Source organism: Vipera berus, assembly GCF_964194415.1.
Source record: "Vipera berus genome assembly, chromosome: 4".
In the NCBI taxonomy this organism is placed as follows: domain Eukaryota; kingdom Metazoa; phylum Chordata; class Lepidosauria; order Squamata; family Viperidae; genus Vipera; species Vipera berus.
Window position 1 is genome coordinate 71,717,335 of NC_138206.1, and position 20,063 is coordinate 71,737,397.

Here is a 20,063-nt window from a genome sequence, read left to right on the forward strand (position 1 = left end):
TCACTCGCCTTGTCTTCATTCCTGCGCAACAAACTCACTACACAACGCCGGGGACGATGGAAGCTGTGATGGAGTATATGAAAAAAAAGCCCTCGATGAGTTTAAGGTGCAGCTGAAAGAAAGCCCCAAATCGGAAGAAGAGAAGGAAGGTGAATCGGAGGAAGAAGAGTCAGAGGTCTGAGAGACAGCTATGGCTGGAACCCAGGAGGCAACACCGAGGTGAAGCCGTCCATCTCAAGGAACCAGAGGCAGACCACCTCAATCAGCCAAAGTGAAACCAATCCCGATCAGAGTAAAGTTCAATGAAGACCCAAGCACTTGGGGTATTTCCTGGCACAAGTGTTCACCTACATGCATATCTATGGGAGAATTTAATTTAATTTAATTTAATTTAATTTAATTTAATTTAATTTAATTTAATTTAATTTAATTTAATAATTTAATTTAATTTAATTTAATTTAATTTAATTTAATTTAATTTAATTTAATAATTTAATTTAATTTAATAATTTAATTTAATTTATATACCACCCTTTCCCGTAGGACACAGGGCAGTTTACAGGGCATAAAAACATCAATACAAAAATTAAGAACAATTAAAAAGATTAAACTAAATCCCTGAAAAAATATAAAAAATATAAAACATATAAAACCCCAGTTAAAACCCCAATTAAAACTCAGCCTGGGCCGGAAAGCTCAAAGAGCCAGGTCTTCAGGTCTCGGCGAAATGATCGAAGGTCGGGTGCAGTCCTAAGCTCCACTGGCAGCTGGTTCCAAAGGGCAGGCGCATCCACTGAGAAGGCCCTCCCCCTGGGTGTTATCCGCCGGCATTCTTTTACCGGCGGCACCCTGAGAAGGCCCTCCCTGTGGGAGCGCACAGGACGAAGGGAACTTGATGCCGGCAGCAGGTGTTCCCTCAGATATCCTGGACCCAAGCCATTTAGGGCTTTATAGGTCATCACCAGCACCTTGAATTTCACCCGGAGGGCAACCGGAAGCCAATGCAGCTCACGGAGCAGAGGTGTTACATGGGAGTAACGGGAAACCCCCATCACAACTCACGTGGCTGCATTTTGCACCAGCTGAAGCCTCTGAGTGGTCCTCAAGGGCAGCCCCATGTAGAGAGCATTGCAGTAGTCTAAACGGGAGGTCACGAGCGCATGAGTGACTGTGCGTAGGGCATCTCGGTCCAGGTAGGGTCGCAACTGGTGCACCAGGCGAACCTGGGCAAAAGCCCCCCTGGTCACAGCTCCTATATGGTCTTCAAAACTGAGCCGCGAATCCAGGAGGACACCCAAGTTGCGAGCCCTATCAACGGGGGGTAACACCTCACCCCCCATCGTTAATGATGGAATAGTCTGGTTAACCCGAGATGCCGGTATGCACAGCCACTCAGTTTTGGCAGGATTGAGACGAAGCCTGTTTCCCCCCATCCAAACCCGGACCACCTCCAGGCAGCGGGACATCACGGTGAGGGCATCACTGGGTTGGTTTGGGGTAGAGAAAAAAAAGTTGGGTATCATCAGTGTACTGATGATTCCCCACCCCAAAACCATGAATAATCTCGCCCAGCGGCTTCATATAGATGTTGAACAGGAGGGGAGAGAGAACCGACCCCTGAGGGACTCCACAAACGAGAGGCCTCGAGGCGGATCTCTGCCCTCCCATCAACACCGACTGCGAGCGGCCCAGGAGATAGGAGGAGAACCACCGTAAAACGGTGCCTCCCACTCCCAACCCCCTGAGACGCCGCAGTAGGATACCATGGTCGATGGTATCAAAAGCCGCTGAGAGATCTAATAGGACTAGGACAGAGGAATAACCCCTGTCCCAAGCCTGCCAGAGATCATTCACCAGCGCGACCAATGCCGTCTCCGTGCTGTGCCCGGGCCTGAAACCCGATTGGTATGGGTCCAGATAATCAGTTTCCTCCATGACCAGGGGAAGCTGATGCGCCACCACACTCTCAACAACCTTCGCCAGAAAACTAAGGTTGGAGACCGGACGATAGTTGTTTAAAACAGCCGGGTCCAGGACAGGCTTCTTGAGGAGAGGTCTCACCACCGCCTCCTTCAAGGCGGAGGGGAAGATACCCTCCTTCAAGGAAGCAGTTATTACTGCCTGGAACCAGCCTCGTGTCTCCTCCCGGGCCGCAAAAACCAGCCAGGAGGGGCACAGGCCCAATAAACAGGTGGTGGAGCTCAGCCTCCCCATAATCCTGTCCACATCATCAGGGGAAACAGGATCGAACTCAGTCCAGGTAACATGCTCAAGACCATCCGATTCCTCCACGTCAGACTCTGCCCAGTCCGAGTCCAAACCAGTCCATATCTGAACGATTTTGTCCATCAGATGATGACTAAACTCCTCGGCCCGACCCTGCAAGGGATCCTCCCTCACCTCCTGGTTAAGAAGGGAGCGAGTCACCCTAAACAGGGCGGCCAGGCGATTATCTGCAGACGCGATGAGGGCAGCGAAATAATTAGCCTTTGCTGTCCTCATCGCCGCAAGATAAGACCTTATGAAGGTTCTTAACTGCAATCGATCAGATTCGGACCGGCTGGACCTCCAACCGCTCTCCAGACACCGTCTCCGATGCTTCATCTCCCGGAACTCCACAGAAAACCATGGAGCCCAACGGGATCTGCGCCGGGTCAGGGGTCGTAAGGGTACAACACGGTCGAGTGCCTCGGTGGCCGCCCTTTCCCAGGCATCCACCAAGGCATCGGCCGGGCTGTGAATGAGGGCGATGGGTATAGACCCAAGCGCCATCTGGAACCGTTCTGGGTCCATTAGGTGCCTGGGGCAGAACCACCTGGTCGGTTCCGCAGCCCAGCGACGCGGGGTGGCATAGCGGAAGACCAGCCGCAGGAGATAATGATCGGACATGACAGGGGGAAAATGGCTGGCAAACCCCCTCCCAGATCACCCAACCACTGCCCAGATAAAAACACCAGGTCGAGAGTGTGACCCCCCCACATGAGTCGGGCCCTGAATTACCTGGGTCAGGTCCATGGCCGTCATGGAAGCCATGAACTCCCGAGCTAACTCTGACAACCCTCCCAGGGAAGGCAGGTTGAAGTAACCCAGCACTATAAGCCTGGGGAACTCCACCGCCAACCCTGAGAGGGTGTCGAGCAGCCCAGGCAGGGCTGTTGCCACACAGCTGGGTGCCAGGTATGTGAGCAACAAGCCCATCTGGAACACTGCCCATCTGAGAACACTGCCTACTGATGTTGAGAAGGTCTGAGTCATCACTCTAGCACTGGAAGGTGGAGCAGCTGACTGGATGGTGACCCTGTATAATTGCAACAGGGAAGTGACAAGGAAGTCAAGGCGAGATCTGGGGAAAATCCTGCTTAACTGGTATAATTAAACCAGCAATATTCCTCCTCCCACCAGAGTTATAATGCCCATTTGAAATTCAACCAATCCACAGGTGGCAACAATGTGTGGGTAACTGGCATTGTTGGCCTGCATCTCAAGGTCTTCTCCAGTTTTGTTTCTTTGTAACCATTTCCCTGATAAGGGAGACACATTCCTTTCTCAAGTGGATAGAGGTGGAAGGAGAAAAGCAGAAAGCGAACGTTATCCCAAGTAAAAGCAGATACCCCCTCCCCCCAACTAAATGGCAGATTCCAAAGCAGAGCATAAGAATATAGATATGAAAGGGAGATAAGGAGATAATAAGTATTTGGGGACCTGACAGCAGCAGTTGACCCATTCCCTGCCCCTTGAGGAGAACCTTCACCCCTTTGAGCTTGGAGACTGGATATGGATTAAGACCTTCATCAGAAAGACACCACTGCTGCCTAAGTGGAATGGACCATATCAGATTCTTCTCACCACACACACAGCCATAAAGGTAGCTGAGAAAAATGCCTGGATACACTGGACACACATCAAAGCAGCAATTTTTGATCACAGCACCAGACTAGCCTCAATCCAAAACTTCTCACCCCTGTGACTAAAAAAGGATCCAGAGACTGATGAATGGGCATTAAAGATTCTATTTTGCAACAGAAATGAGGGGGGGGAGAGATGGAAAATTGTCTTGATGTTTTGTTTAATTTACCCTATGAAACATGTAACTAAGGGATTTGTGGAAACCAACCTGTTCCCAGAAAAAGGAAATGTATGAGAATAGTTGGCCAAAGAAGTGTTGAACACAACTGATTTCTGTCTGGGGGGGGGGCAAGTCAGTCAAAGAAATCTTAGCAACTTGCCTGATAGGAGTAGCAACACACCCACAGGCTATTCAGAACTTCACTAAACTCAGAGATTTTGGATTAACACCAACATATTCCACTATTTTTGACTGGGAGCCCAGCGTCAATTTCAAGGATAGGACCATATTTATGCTAAACACTGCCACAGTAACCAGGGTAGTCCTGTGTTTTAGGATGAGAGGCTGCACCCCCTTAAAGGTATCTGATTGTCAGACCTTGGACAATACGGCCCTCACTTGCAACCATACTGAGGTTATCCCCTTCACTTACACACATGAAACTTCCTTCAGGCTAGTTTATACTCTGTGGCACTAAAGCCTTCTCTTACCTCTCTGCAAACTCTCTAGGTGGATTCTGCACTCTGGGCAGTCTTCATGCCCTCATTGCAGAAATGACAGAAAAGGGAGCTCCAATTCCTAACACCAGACTGTGAGTCTAAAACAGCTCTATTAACCACACTAGAGTATGTAGCCCTGGCAGTATCATTGGTGGGTGTGCCAGACCTTGCAGTACAGAATTCCAGAAACATTAACAGCCTAGCCTGCATATTGGCAAAAAGTCTTAATTCGAACTCTCAAACTCTAGACGCTCTCAATAGGGAACTAAGCCGAGTGTGAGAAGCAATGCTAGAAAACCGGGCAGCTATTGATTACCTCCTGCTGAGCCATAACCATAGCTGTGAGGAGTCCCGTGCCCTCTCTTGCTTTAATTTAGGCCAAAACTCAGAACTTATAGAGAGCAATATAAAAAAAATCTCAAGGAGCTAACAAAACAATATTGGGTATGAAAAATCTCCCTTTGATCTCTCAGGGCTCTTCTCATGGCTTCCAGACTTTCACTGGTTAAAATCCCTCCTTCTGGGAGTAGTCATGGTGATCCTTATAGGAGCTCTCCTGTGTTGTCTTTGCCAATGTCTACCTCCAATTTTAATTAGTCTGAGAGGTTGTATTCACTCCTGGACTTCAAGAAGGAAAAATCAACAGGTTTCCTTCATGAGGTGCCAGATTGATAAAAAAATATCAGTTATACTCTCACTAAGAGGTCCAAATTGCTTGGGCAATAAAATATGCATACATATTTTAAGCCCCCCCCCTTCATGGATTACTGCCTTGTGGTGAAGGGGCTTGCATAATTCAATGAAGCTATGAGCTATGCCGCGCAGGGCCACCCAAGACGGAAAGGTCATAGCAGAGAGTTCTGACAAAACGTGATCCACTGGAGAAGGAAATGGCAACCCACTCCAGTATCTTTGTCATGAAAACCCTATGGACAGTACCAAAAGGCAAAACGATATGACGCTGGAAGATGAGCCCCTCAGGTCGGAAGGCATCCAATATGCTACTGGGGAAGAGCAGAGGGCTAGTACTAGTAGCGCCAGAAAGAATGAAGTGACTGGGCCAAAGCTGAAAGGACGCTCAGCTGTGGATGTGTCTGGTGATGAAAGGAAAGTCCGATGCTGTAAAGATTTTTTCTCCATAGGAACCCTGAATGTAAGATCCATGAATCAAGGAAAGCTGGATGTGGTCAAACAAGAGATGACAAGACTGAACATTGACATCTTAGGTATCAGCGAACTAAAATAGACAGGAATGGGTGAATTTAATTCAGATGCCCATAAGGTATACTACTTATAGTGTAGTGGGTCCGACGCAAGAGAGACGCCAGCCGGTGTGTGAGTTCAGCTCTTTATTGGAAGGGGAAGTGAACTGAGGAATGAGGGCTACCTGGCCTCCTTATATACCTGGCCAGGTAAGCTAACAGCCAATGGGGTTGGCCCTAGGTTTCCCGCCGAAACTGTCCAGGCCAACGCCCCCTGATGGCTGTTGCTATGCAGATGCCTGCATACATAACACCCCTCCCCCCTTAGAGAAGACCCACATAACAACAACATGCAACTACTATAACTATGAGTATATATATAAAAAAACAGTGGTGTCCTTGTGTGAGGGTCACTTGCACACATAGTCCGACAGGTAGGCTGGTGTCCTGTGTGGACGGGTGGATCGTCTGGGTGTGCTTGGCCCCTGGGCTTGGACCATGGGTTCCTGAGGCCTTTGTGCAGGGCTGCAAGGAGCCGGCATCAGGAAGTCCTCCTCTTCTGGTCCCTGCCCTGTGACGTCCTCAGCTGGGTTGACCCCTCCTGGAGTGTGGTCCTCCTGTTGATCGTGTGCGTTGAGTTCAGGGACGTGTGTGACGCGCTCAGGGGCGTGTGTGACGTGCTCAGGGACTCTTCCTCTGAGCTGATCGATGTGTCGCCTTATGTGTCTGTCCCCCTCCACCCCTACAATGTACGAAAGGGGTCCTGTTTTCCCGACCACTGTCCCCGGAACCCAAGGATGTCCAGCCCCATAGTTCCTTGCCCAGACCAGGTCCCCCAGGTTGAGGACCCTGTGTGTGGGTGATGATGGCAATGGTGATGGTAGTGATGCTGGTGGTGATGGTGATGATGGTGATGATGGTGATGTTGCCCTACCGGTTTCAGCTGCTACCCGGTCTGGGTGTAGGCGGTCCAGCTTGGTGATGAGGCGCCGTCCCCATCGCAGTTCTGCTGGGCTGTTGCCGGTAGCCACGCATGGTGTTGTGTGTTGGGCTAGTAAAAATTTGGCCAGTCTGTGGTGCCAGTCCCCGCTGATGATGCGCCGGAGTGCGTCTTTGGTCGTCCTTACCATCCGTTCGGCCTGCCCGTTGGTAGATGGCTGGAAAGGCGCAGAGGTGGCGTGCCTAATCCAGTTCGCCTTCAAGAACGCCTGGAAATCAGCAGCAGTAAACTGAGGCCCATTATCAGACACAATTACGTCGGGGAGGCCGTGTGTGGCAAAGAGAGCTCTGAGCACCTGGATTGTCCTCCCCGAGGTCATGTTGGGGACAGGGACTACCTCTAACCACTTGGAGTGACTGTCCACCACTACTAAAAATAGTTGACCCTGGAATGGCCCCGCATAGTCAATGTGAATGCGGGACCATGGCGTGTGTGTGGCCTCCCACCGGTGTACTGGTGCATGTGGCACTTCTGGCCTGGATCTCTGGCACATATAACAGGCCTTGACCCGATCCTCAACCTCCTTGTCCAACCCGGGCCACCAGAGGTAGCTCCTAGCCAGTGCCTTCATCCTGACCACCCCCGGGTGCCCTTCGTGTAAGGAGTCCAATACCCTGGCGCGTAGTGCGGGTGGAATGATGACCCTGCTACCCCAAAGGAGGCACCCTTTGTGTGTGGAGATTTCATCGCATCTAATGAAATAGGCCTGAAACTCTGGTCCCGGGGATTTGTCCTGCCACCCTGTGCAAACCCATGAGTGCACCCTGCCCATGATGTTGTCTGTGGCTGTGTGGCTGGCAATGTCCTTGGCAAAAACTGGGCACTCGGGTAGTTCCTGCAGGGCTAGGATCTGTGTGGCTGGTGCTGGGTCTGGGTCGTGTGTGTCTAGGGGGAGCCTACTTAGACCGTCTGCGTGGCCCATCTCCTTCCCTGGCTTGTGTACCAGCTTGCAATTGTATGCTGCAAGGAAGATGGACCACCGGAGCATCCTGGGGGACAGAATCTGGGGGGTTTGCCTGTCTGTGGTGAACAGGCCCAGGAGTGGTTTGTGGTCCGTGAAGACAGTGAACTCCCTGCCATATAAGTAATCGTGGAATTTCTTGATTCCTGCCACGATTGCCAGGGCTTCTTTGTCTATTTGGGCGTAGTTTCTTTCTGCTCCCGACAGTGTCCTAGAATAGTATGCTATGGGGACTTGTGCCCCGTTGGGCTCAAGGTGGCTTAGGACAGCGCCCACACCATAAGGGGATGCATCGCAGGCGATACAAATGGGCTTGGACTCGATGAAATGGGTTACTGTGGACTTGTCTGACAGCAATGACTTCAGGGCCTTGAAGCTCTGATCATGGGTGGCCGTCCAGGCCCATGTTGCCTGTTTGTCTAGCAGCCTGTGGAGCGGTTCAGCGATGGCTGCCTTGTGTGGGAGGAATGTATGGTAGAAATTCAGCAGACCCAGGAATGCCTGAAGCTCTGCTTTGTTCTTGGGTGTGGGTGCTAGTTTGATGGCCCTCACCTTGGATTCTGTGGGGTGGATTCCCCTGGCGTCTACTCTGAACCCCAAAAATTCTGTGGAAGGAACGCCTATGCTGCATTTTTCCTTTTTGAGTTTGAGGCCAGCTGTGCGCAGCCTTGCCAGCACTTCCCTAAGCCTCCCTGCCAGTTCCTCTGCTGATGCTCCTGCGATCAGGATGTCATCAAAATAGGGGCAGACTCCTGGAATGCCCTTGAGTGTCTTTTCCATAACCTCCTGGAAAATGCCGGGAGCAACGCTGACTCCAAACTGCAGCCTGTTCACCCGGAACGCCCCCCTATGGGTTACTATGGTTTGGATGTCAGCTGTTTCCCTAGTGACCGTGAGTTGCTGGTACGCCTGTGCAAGATCGAGCCTTGCAAAAATGGCGCCGCCTTGGAGGGAAGCGAGAACGTGGCTGACCGCGGGAACCGGGTAAGCGTGCGGGTTTAGGGCGCGGTTCACCGAGCACTTATAGTCGGCGCAGATCCTTATTTCCCCATTGGATTTGAGGGGGGTCACGATGGGGGTTTCCCACTCCCCTCCATCTACAGGCTCTAAGATTCCCTGGGCCACCAACATGTCTAGTTCGCGCTCGATTTTGTGTTTGAGCGCAAACGGGACTCGCCGCGGCCGGACCCTAATGGGGGAGACATTCGAGTTAAGCTTGAACGATATGGGGCCCCCGGTGTACTTGCCTAATGACCCGTCGAAGATGTCGGCGAACTCCCGGCAAATGGCCTCAACGGAGTCCCCCTGGATCCGATGGATCCCGGATACTGAGATTCCCAGGGCCTCAAACCAGTCCAGCCCGACCAGGCTGGCTCTGCGGCCCTCTACCACTACAACGTCCAGGTGCCCTTCGCGACCCTTAAACCCTACTGAAATGGTGGCCTCCCCCTTCACCTTGACCGGCGAATTCTGAAAATCGGTCAGGGTTAATTTAGTAGGCCGTAATTTAATCCGTTGCTTGCTCCGGCTAATTATGTGGTTAAGGGTCTCGTCCGAAATAATCGAGACCACTGATCCGGAGTCAAGCTCCATGCTGCAAGGGACACCTTGCAAACGGATTGTTAATCTAATTTTGGGTTTGAGCAGCCGGCGGCTACCCGTGTGGTTAATGGCCAGCCGGCTCTCGACATAGCCAATTTTTGTTTTGGTGGGGGCCCCAGTACCTTCGAACGGCAGTTCCTCCGGCTGCAGCTCGTGGATCTCCTCTCGGGGGCGGCGGCTACGGCAGACGGCGGCTATGTGGCCTGTTTTCTTGCAGGCCCGGCACGTGGCGGACCGGAACTTGCAGAGGCTGTGCATGTGGTTCCCACCACACCCTGTGCACCTCTGGGGAACGGCAGTGTTGCTGGGCGGCCTGGGCCTGTCTGGGCGTCTGGCTCGCTGGTCGGGGGTCGACTTCCACTGGAGGAGGTCGATGCTCAGGTCGTCCTCCTCTGTGGCCCCTTGCCGGTGGACGCTGGTTGCCTGGTTGCCGGGCCGGGTTCCCTGGCAGGCTTGGACGGCCCCGCAGGCCGCTTCGTGGGCTAGGATGGCGTCCTCGGCTTCCTGGAGAGAGACCTCCTCTCTTTCGAACAGGCGCTCCTGCAACCGCCTGTCGCGTAGGCCGCAAATCAGCCGGTCCCGTAGTCGCTCCTCCAAATTTGTGAACCTGCAAGTGACGGCAGCTTCCTGTAGGGCGGCGAGGAAGTCGGCGCCGGTCTCGTCGGGGCGCTGGTCCCTTTTCTCGAATTGTGACCGTGCGGCCACCTTGGAGCGCCGGGGCCTGAAATGTGTGTTGAGCCTGGCCACGAGGTCTCGGTACGCGACGGTGTTGATGGCCTCCTGGGGGAACAGGTTCGCGGCGACTTCCAGCAGCGCTGGTCCCCCAAGGCAGAGCAGGGCAGCCGCCTTTGCACCGTCCTCCGATATCTGATTGAACCGCATGTACAGTTCAACGTGAGCCAGGTAACGGGTCCAGGTTTCGGGGCGGCGGGTCTCGAATTCGCGGGGTTGTCCGGCTCTAGCCATGGCAGCAGTTGGTCGTGGATGTGGCGCTTGGCGTTGCCGGTTCGGCTGGCGGTCGTGGGGGGAAGAAGGAAAAATGCCTTTCCCTTCAGCTCACGGAGCGTTTCCCCAGTGACTTCAGCTCTTGGTCGGCAGCAATCCCACCTTCGTCGCCACTATAGTGTAGTGGGTCCGACGCAAGAGAGACGCCAGCCGGTGTGTGAGTTCAGCTCTTTATTGGAAGGGGAAGTGAACTGAGGAATGAGGGCTACCTGGCCTCCTTATATACCTGGCCAGGTAAGCTAATAGCCAATGGGGTTGGCCCTAGTTTTCCCGCCGAAACTGTCCAGGCCAACGCCCCCTGATGGCTGTTGCTATGCAGATGCCTGCATACATAACACTACTGCAGGCAAGAATCCCTCAGAAGAAATGGAGTAGCCTTCATAGTCAATAAAAGAGTAGGAAAAGCAATACTGGGATACAATCCTCAAAATGACAGAATGATCTCAGTTTGAATCCAAGGCAAACCATTCAATATCACAGTAGTCCAAGTCTATGCCCAAACCACCGGTGCTGAAGAGGATGAAATTGACCGGTTCTATGAAGCCCTACAGCACCTTATAGAACTAACACCAAAAAATGATGTCCTTATCATCATGGGGGATTGGAATGCTAAAGTAGGAAGCCAAAAGATAACTGGAATAACAGGCAAGCTTGCCCTTGGAGTACAAAATGAAGCAGGGCACAGTCTGACAGAATTTTGTCAAGAGAATACGATGGTGATAGCAAACACTCTTTTCCAACAACCCAAGAGACGGCTCTACACATGGACATCACCAGATGGTCAACACAGAAATCAGATTGACTATATGCTCTGCAGCCAATGATGGAGAAGCTCTATACAGTCAATAAAAACAAGACCAGGAGCTGACTGTGGCTCAGACCATGAGCTTCTCGTTGCAAAGTTTAGGCTTAAACTGAAGAAAGTAGGGAAAAGCACTAGGCCACTCAAGTATGAATTAAATCATATCCGTGTTGAATATACAGTAGAGGTGACAAATAGATTTAAGGAATTAGATCTGATAGACAGAGTGCCTGAAGAACTATGGACAGAGGTTCGCAACATTGTACAAGAGGTAGCAATTAAAACCATCCCAAAGAAAAAGAAATGCAAGAAAGCAAAATGGCTGTCTGAGGAATCTTTGCAAATAGCTGAGGACAGGAGGAAAGTGAAAGGCAAGGGAGAAAAAGAAAGATACACCCAATTGAATGCAGAATTCCAGAGAATAGCTAGAAGAGAAGAATGCCTTCTTAAATGAACAGTGCAAAGAAATAGAAGAAAACGATAGAATAGGGAGGACCAGAGATCTCTTCAAGAAAATTGGAGAGATGAAGGGAACGTTTCATGCAAAAATGGGCATGATAAAGGACCAAAATGGCAGGGACCTAACAGAGGCAGAAGAGATCTACATCTACTTCTGCTTCATTGACTATGTTAAAGCCTTTGATTGTGTGGATCATAACAAATTGTGGCAAGTTCTTAAAGAGATGGGAGTACCAGACCATCTTATTTGACTCTTGAGAAACCTATATGTGGGCCAAGAAGCAACATTGAGAACTGGACATGGAACCACTGATTGGTTCAAAATTGGGAAAGGAGTCCGGCAAGGCTGTATACTGTTGCCCTGCCTATTTAACTTATATGCAGAGCACATCATGAGAAAGGCAGGGCTAGATGAATCAAAAGTTGGAATTAAGATTGCCGGAAGAAATATCAACAACCTAAGATATGCAGATGATACCACTCTAATGGCAGAAAGTGAAGACGAACTAAAGAGCCTCTTGTTGCGGGTGAAGGAGAGTGCAAAAGTTGGGTTGAAACTTAACATTAAGAAAACCAAGATCATGGCATCCGGCCCTCTCAATTCCTGGCAAATAGATGAGGAAGAAATGGAGGTAGTGACAGATTTTATTTTCCTGGGCTCCAAGATCACTGCAGATGGGGCCTGTAGCCAAGAAATTAAAAGATGCTTGCTCCTCGGGAGGAAAGTCATGGCAAATCTAGACAGTACACTAAAAAGCAGAGACATCACCCTGTCAACAAAAGTGCGTATAGTCAAGGCTATGGTCTTCCCAGTTGCAATGTATGACAGTGAAATTTGGACCATAAAAAAGGCTGAGTGCCAAAGAATTGAGGCCTTTGAACTATGGTGCTGGAGAAGACTCTGCGAGTCCCTTGGACCGCAAGGCGATCAAACCGGTCAGTCCTAGAGGAGATCAACCCTGACTGCTCTTTTAGAAGGCCAGATCCTGAAGCTAAAACTCAAATAATTTGGCCACCTAATGAGAAGGAAGGACTCACTGGAGAAGAGCCTAATGCTGGGAAAGATTGAGGGCAATAGAAGAAGGGGATGACAGAGAATGAGGTGGCTGGATGGAGTCACTGAAGCAGTAGTCATGAGCTTAAATGGACTCCAGAAGATGGTAGAGGACAGGAAGGCCTGGAGGAACGTTGTCCATAGGGTTGCGATGGGTCGGACACGCAGCTAACTACAACAATTTTAAGCCCAAAATGGGGGACTGAGAGAATTTTTCACACACACCCATATCTCCCCCCACATTTTCTACAAAAATCAAGCAAAAGGAAAAACCTTTTAAAAAAGAAAAAACAAACCACTAATAGAAAACTGCCCAGGGCTCATTCCACATTCCAAACAGACACAATGTAACAAAATGCTAACCACAGACAGCTGCAGATACTTAGGGAGATAAAAAGGTTATTGAAAGTGGAAGCCATGTATGAGACTGGCCTCAGTCATAAGCAAATAGGAAAAATTAAACAGAAAAATCAACACACATTCTTTTGAAGCCCCTGCAGCAAAATTTAACAGCTAGCAAAGATAGAATAATAGGATTAAAATCAGCAAAAAATCCAACACAGGAAATAGCCACCAGCCACAAAGAAGTTACCCAAATACGCCTTTAGAAACACAAAATCCATATTACCCAAACCCCAAACTTCAAAGTCTCAGACCCATATAAGAACCCTTCCACTCAGTCAGCGAATGGTGCAGCTGATGCAGAACCACACTGCTGAAATGGTACTTCAGTTCTGTCAATAAACATCTCACCTCAAGCAGCCAGCTTCCTTTTGTCTATTTCAAATGGCAGCACTGTGGTTTTTTACTTTTCTATTTTCTCTTAAAAGTATAGCCTCACAGCTGGAAAGCGAGGCCCAGCTTTTTCTTCTAACAAGACACAGGTTTTAATAGACTGCAATGAAACACAGGGTGAACTTTTCCCAACAATCATGGAAGTTTCAACTCCACTGTAACAGGGTTTATGAACTTAATAAAGGGGAAAGGACCAAGGAATTTTGGACCCAATTTTTTGCTGGGCAACTTTAACCGTAGCTATTTCGTTGAAAGATAAACTAATTGTCCAACATAAAAAAGTTTATGAGAGGAATGTTGTTTGCTTGTTCCTTGTAACCCTTGATGGCCTTGGTCAATGCCTTCTTCACTTTTACCCCAAACTCCTGGAAAAATGTCACCCATTAGTTCAAAGTCTGGGAAGTAGGAGGCTCCTGTGGGAATTCAGGCATGGGCAAAGTCTTGACCTGTCACTATTTTGAATGGGGTCAAACCAGTGCTATTGTGCACAGTATTATTGGCTACCTCTGCAAAATGCAAGAGGTCAGCCCAATTAGTCTGCTGGTAATTTACATAACTTCTGAAGTACTGTTCCACCATTGTGTTAGCTTTCTCAGCAGCTCCATTAGTATTCGGATGAAAAGCTAATTATAGCCCCTGGGAAGACCCAATCATTTTAATGAACTCGCTCCAGAATTTTGTAGTAAACTGGACTCCTTTGTCAGAAATAATCCACTTTGGGGCACCATGGAGTCGGTATATGTCCTTCAAAAACAGTTTGGTTAGCTTCTGGGTTAGAGGGAAGTCCTGAGCAAGTGATGAAATGCACCTGTTTGGAAAATAGATCAATCACAGTCCATATTACAGTGTTTCCCTTGTTCTCAGGTAGTTCCACTATAAAGTCCATGGCTATCTCCTCCCAAGGCTGAGAGGGTTCGGCCACCTGCTGCAATAAATCTGGTGGTTTTCCAGGACACCTCTTCATGGTAGCACAAGTGGCACAACTTTTAACATAACTCTCAATGTCCCTTTTCATTCATGGCCACCAGAATTGGCTCCGCACCAGATGCAATGTTTTTAAAAATCCAGTGCCATGACTCGGTTGCAATACCTGGAGTCTGAGGCCATCTGGGAGGTATAACTTAGAACCCTTCCAAGATAGCCATCTCCTTAAGGTTAATATAGATTTGTTATGTTTAAACCAGGCATCAGTCTCTAACTTCTCCTTCAGTTCCTTTAGTGAATGATCGTGTGAGATCTGGTTGTTATTTGAGAAGTGGATTGCAGTGGAGGAATAATGGAGTTAATTACTTCCTCTCAGTTGCTCTTGTACTGGGGCATTCTAGACAAGGCATCAGCCAAAAAATTCTTAATCCCAGGAAAAAAAATTAAAGTGAAATTGAAATGGTTGAAGTACTGAGCCTATCAATTCTGCATGGGGGATAATTTTATGGAGGGGTCTTGAGAGCCTCCAAATTTTTGTGGTCAGTCCATACTTCAGAAGGTATTTCCCCCCTTTCAAGAAATGATGCCATGTCAGCAAAGCCCAATGAACTGCAAAAGCCTCTTTCTCCCAAACAGCCCACCTTCTCTCACCTTCTTTCCGGGAAGTGTAAGTGCAAGGTTGTAACTCTCCTCTGTGTTTTTTTTTGTAAGAGAACAGCCCCCATGGCCATGTCACTTGCATCAGCTTGAATGATGAATTGTTGTCCGGGGTCTGAGTGTTTTAAGAACTGGTTCAGCTGCAATGAGTCTCTTTAGTTTTTCGAATGCTGATTGGCACTTTAATGACCATTGCAAGGGCTGGCATGGTCGGGGGTTTTCCCCTCCTTTTTGAGTAAATCAGTGATTGGCATGGCTATCTTTGCGAAAGAGGGAATAAATTGATGATAAAAGTTGGCAAACCCCAGAAAACTTTCAAGCTGCTTGCGGGTGTGATGCTTTAACTTTGTCAGGGTCCATCTCTACCCTCTCATTCAAAATCCGATACCCTAGATCCATGGTGGCAAACCCATGGCACGTGTGCTACAGGTGGCACACAGAGCCCTCCCTGTGGGCACGCGCGCTGTCGCCCCAGTCCTAGGCCTTCAGCTGGGCTTTATAAAACCTTTTTCCTTTAGGCCTCCACTGCAGTGTGCAAAAAAAAGAGGTTCAATCAATCAATCAATTTCAACTTCTTGCGGGGAAAAAAAAGATCTTGCAAAGTTGGAATTGATTGATTAAACCTTTTAGTCCCACCCAGTCTGCTGTTACTACTGCAACCACGCCCACCCAATTGGCCACCCAATGGGCCACACCCATCCAATGGTCATGCCCATCCAGTACTCGATGATACATAACTGGGTTTTGGTTTGCAGTTTGGGCACTCAGACTCTGAAAGATTTGCCATCACTGCCCTAGATAATTGAAGCGCGTCTCGTGAAACTCACACTTTGACAGTTTTGCATATAGTTTGGCTTTCAACAGTCTTGTTCACACCTCATGGATGATTTTGATGTGTTCATCCATGGTTTCAGAGTAAATAAGGATGTCATCAAGATAAACCAAAACCCCCTTGTATAAATGATCATGGAACACTTGATTTATCAATTGCATAAACAGAGCAGGGGTCTCCTGCAGTCCAAAAGGCCTCACTTTAAATTGGAAACTCCTTAATGGGCAATTGAAAGCTTTTTTTCACTCGTCCCCCTCCTTAATCTGGATCCGGTAATAAGCCTCTCTTAAATCCAGCATGGTAAAGATTTTTCCTTTAGCCAGGTGAGCTAACATGTCCTTCATCAGGGGGAGGGGGTATGTATTTTCCATGATGACAACATTGAGAGATTTAAAATCCACGCATAATCTAAGAGTGCCATTTTTCTTTTCCTTGAAAAGCATGGGAGCAGCTATGGGTGATTTGACTGGCTGAATGAAACCTCTAGCTAAGTTTTTATTGATGTACTCTCTCAGTTCTCTCATCTCTCTGGGTGTCTTAGAGTACATCCTTGGTTTTGGGAGCTTGGCAGCAGGCAGAATTTCAATGGCACAGTCTGTAGCCCTGTGTGTGGGAAGGATGTCACATTCCCTCTCACTAAATGCTTCTGCCAAATTATGGTACTCAGTGGAGACAAGTTGAATCCCTGGCAGCTTTTCAGCTACAGTTTTTAGGGTTTCATGGGGCTCCCCTTGCATCTCGCTGATGGCCAGTGTCTTTGTTTTAGTGTCAGTGTCAGGTGGGAGGAGTCCTGTCCCCAGTCTTAATTTCCATATTCCCTCCTTCCACCAGATGCTAGGACACCATTTATCCAACCATGCTAGCCCCAAAATGACTGCTTCGGTCATCTTTGGAATCACCATAAAATGGATGATTTCCCAATGCTGACCCATTTCCAAATACACAGGTTGAGTTAGGTGTGTGGCAGGGGCAACTCCAATGAGGGACACGTCAGCCTGCTCAAACCTCTTGGGCTGGGGCAATAGCTTGGCCCGAATTCCCAGTTTGACTACAGTGGGTAAATTAATTAGGCACCGGGTGCAACCTGAGTCTATTAGGATGTTCAAATTCATGTGAGCCCCTGTTTTGGGCACTATCAGCCTGGCACGAATGGGAAAAGAGGGAATGGGCTAACTCATCATGGGGTCTTCCTCACCTTCCTCATCACTGTCGTACGGTGCTGGGATCTGCTGTGGCTCGGATTGGAGTTTGGCTTCCAGCTTGGTGGGAGGGGAGGCTTCAACACCTGGGTCTTGACGTACCCGGTTGGTTTTCTCTTTTCTCCATCTGGGAGCTCTTTGCAGTTTTGCAGCAGTGATTGGTTGCTTCTAGGTTAAGGGTGAAGAGCTGGGCACTCCACAGCATGGTGACCCATCTGATCGAACTGGTAACACTTGATTGGAGCCCTGGCTGGTGCTTGGAAGATGTTGGTGGCTGCAGAGGCTTGGGGATGTTGGCCATAGAGGCATTTTTCATGGATGTGTGGCATCTTGGGTTCAGTGGTGGTTGACTTTCAGGGGTGGTCCAGCTTGATGTCCAGCAACACTGCCATATGGTACCACTCACGCAACAGGTTGGGAAGACCTCGAATGATGCAGGCTTGAAGCAAGTCATGATCTAACCCATTTGAAGTAGTTGATCAATGACCACTCAGGCCACTGCTCCAGCTGGTTAGCAACTCTCCTGAATTCACAGACATACTCCTTTGTGGGGCACCCTCTTTGCTTCAGGCAATGGATTTCTTTCTCAGCCAGTAGGACTCAGGATTCGTTTTCAAACTAACTTCTCAATTGCTCCATGAATAGATTGCTGTTGTGCAATTCAGGAGCTCCTTCATCATGGAGGATGGTCACCCAGTCGGCTCTTCTCCCCCTAAATTCACCATCATACCTCCATCCAGGTAGGCATAAGAGTAATGATCTAAATGAGCCCACACCTGGTTTAAAAAGAAGGTCAGCTTCTCAGGATCCTCATCAAAGGTGGGCTTGATGGGAGGCGGCTCGAACCTCGGCAGAGCTGCCTGCACCTGCTGCTGGGCTTGTGCAGCTTGCTGGTCCTGGGGATGTGGCCAAACCACTCTCTGGACTTCTCTTGGCTGGACTCCAGGACTGGCATCCTGATGTTGTGGCAACAAACTTGGCTGGGACACAGGGCTTGGTATCACAGCTGGTTGGGCAATGGGCAAAGCAGCACAGACTCTGGTAGTTGGTCTGGAACTCCAGCAAGGGGGGGAAAGAGATGGGTAGTTCTGGGCATTTCCCCCCACGGCACCCACCTCTTGGGCAACAGGAATCATATCCCTCACCTCCAGCCAGCCGAACTTCCCCTTCAGCTGTTTGAGGGAGGGGCTGAGGACTGTGGACTGAAATCTCCACTTGCTGGAGTTGTCCCATCCCATTGACCCTTTTCCTTTCTTTCCTTCCTTTCCAGATGAAGAACCCTGGGATGGCAGCAACAGGAGCTCCTCTTCAGAGGTTACAGGAGTGGGGTAGCCTCATCTTGGAAGAGGTCCGCTAGGGCTGTAGCTCTTTCCTGTGGTGCCAGCTCCGCAGGTTGGATTAACCTGGCTTTCAACTGAGCCCCTGCCAGTGACGCCTCCTCACTGGCTGGAGTCCCAGCCTGCACTCTGACAGCCTGAGTCCCGTTGCAGCTAGAAGCGGTTTCAATTTTATCCTCCATCTTGAGTCTTCTCCAAGTCTTTACTGCTCTCTCAAAAGTGAGTGGGTAGGCGGTTGGAGCACAGCACTCTGAGAAAATGAAGTTTTAAGAGACTTGGTTTAATGTCATGGTTCTGACAGATGGAGACAAATAAAGCAGAAGTCTGAGGCGTGGAAATTCCTCAAAGAACATGTTTATTAGTTACAAAGTATTGCCACGTCAAAACTGAAACCAAGTCTGAAAACACACATAACAATTCCCCAATACAAAGTTAAGAAATCCCACCCCTAAAGCTATGCAAACAATTATGTTCGCCAATACATCTTCTTGGTGGGCTTTTCACGAAATGCCCAGCCTGCAGTCTTGGGAGCAGCCGATGACTTTGGTTCCCATGGGATAAAAGTTTATTTAGACTAGTGAAGCACCTGGCAAAAACCCCTTCCTTCATTCTATGTGTCAACCAAAAATGTGTAGGAAAAATGGCTACAGCCATGCTCATTTTTAGAATTGACAGAAACATGATCAGGGACTGTATGATTTATTTATTTATTTTATTTAATAATATTTCTATACCGCCCTTCTCCCGCAGGACTCAGGGCGGTGAGCAGTTGCAGTAACTATCTAGTCCAACAAAGAAAGGATTTGGGTGACATAAAAGCAGTCTTCCAGTATTTGAGGAACAATCAAAGTGAGGAGGAGGTCAATCTATTCTCTAAAGCACCTGAGGCCAAGACAAGAAGTACCAAATGGAAACTTAACTAAGAGAGATCCAACCTAGAATTAAGAGAATTTTCCTGTCAGTGAGAGCAATTAATCAGTGGAATGGCTTGCCTTCAGAAGTCATGGGTGTTCCAATACTGGAGGTTTTCAAGAAGAGGTTGGACAGTCATTTGTCTGGAATGGTATAGGGCAGGGGTAGGCAACCTTGGCTCTTTTATGACTCATGGACTTCAACTGCCAGAATTCCTGAGCCAGCCATCCTGAGGAGAAATGGAGAGGTTTCCATACTGAGCCATGCTGGCTCAGGAATTCTGGGAGTTGAGGTCCATGAGTGATAAGAGAGCCAAGGTTTCCTACCCCTGGTATAGGGTATCCTGCATAAGCAGAGGAGTAGATTAGAAAATCTCCAAGGTCTCTTCCAATTCCATTATTCTATCTTCTGTATTCATAGTTTCTGAGAGCAGCCAAGATTAGCAGGTGCTACCATCTGCTGATATAAATTTAAAACAAGATTACTGATATAGCCTGCCTGGTCCTTAAATTTCTGGCAGTAAACTAAAAATATTTTTCCCCTATTACAGAACATTCCAGCTGTTAACTGGAGAATCAGTTAACAGCTGGAGGAACAAGAACAATGGTGTTCTTATTCTTTCTTATGCTAGCTCCCATAGAAGATTTGTCCCTGGGCTAAATGGCTAAGCTATTGATATGTTACATAGCACTTAGCAATAGCAATAGCACTTAGACTTGTATGTTGCTCCATAGGGCTTTTACAGCACTCTGAGCA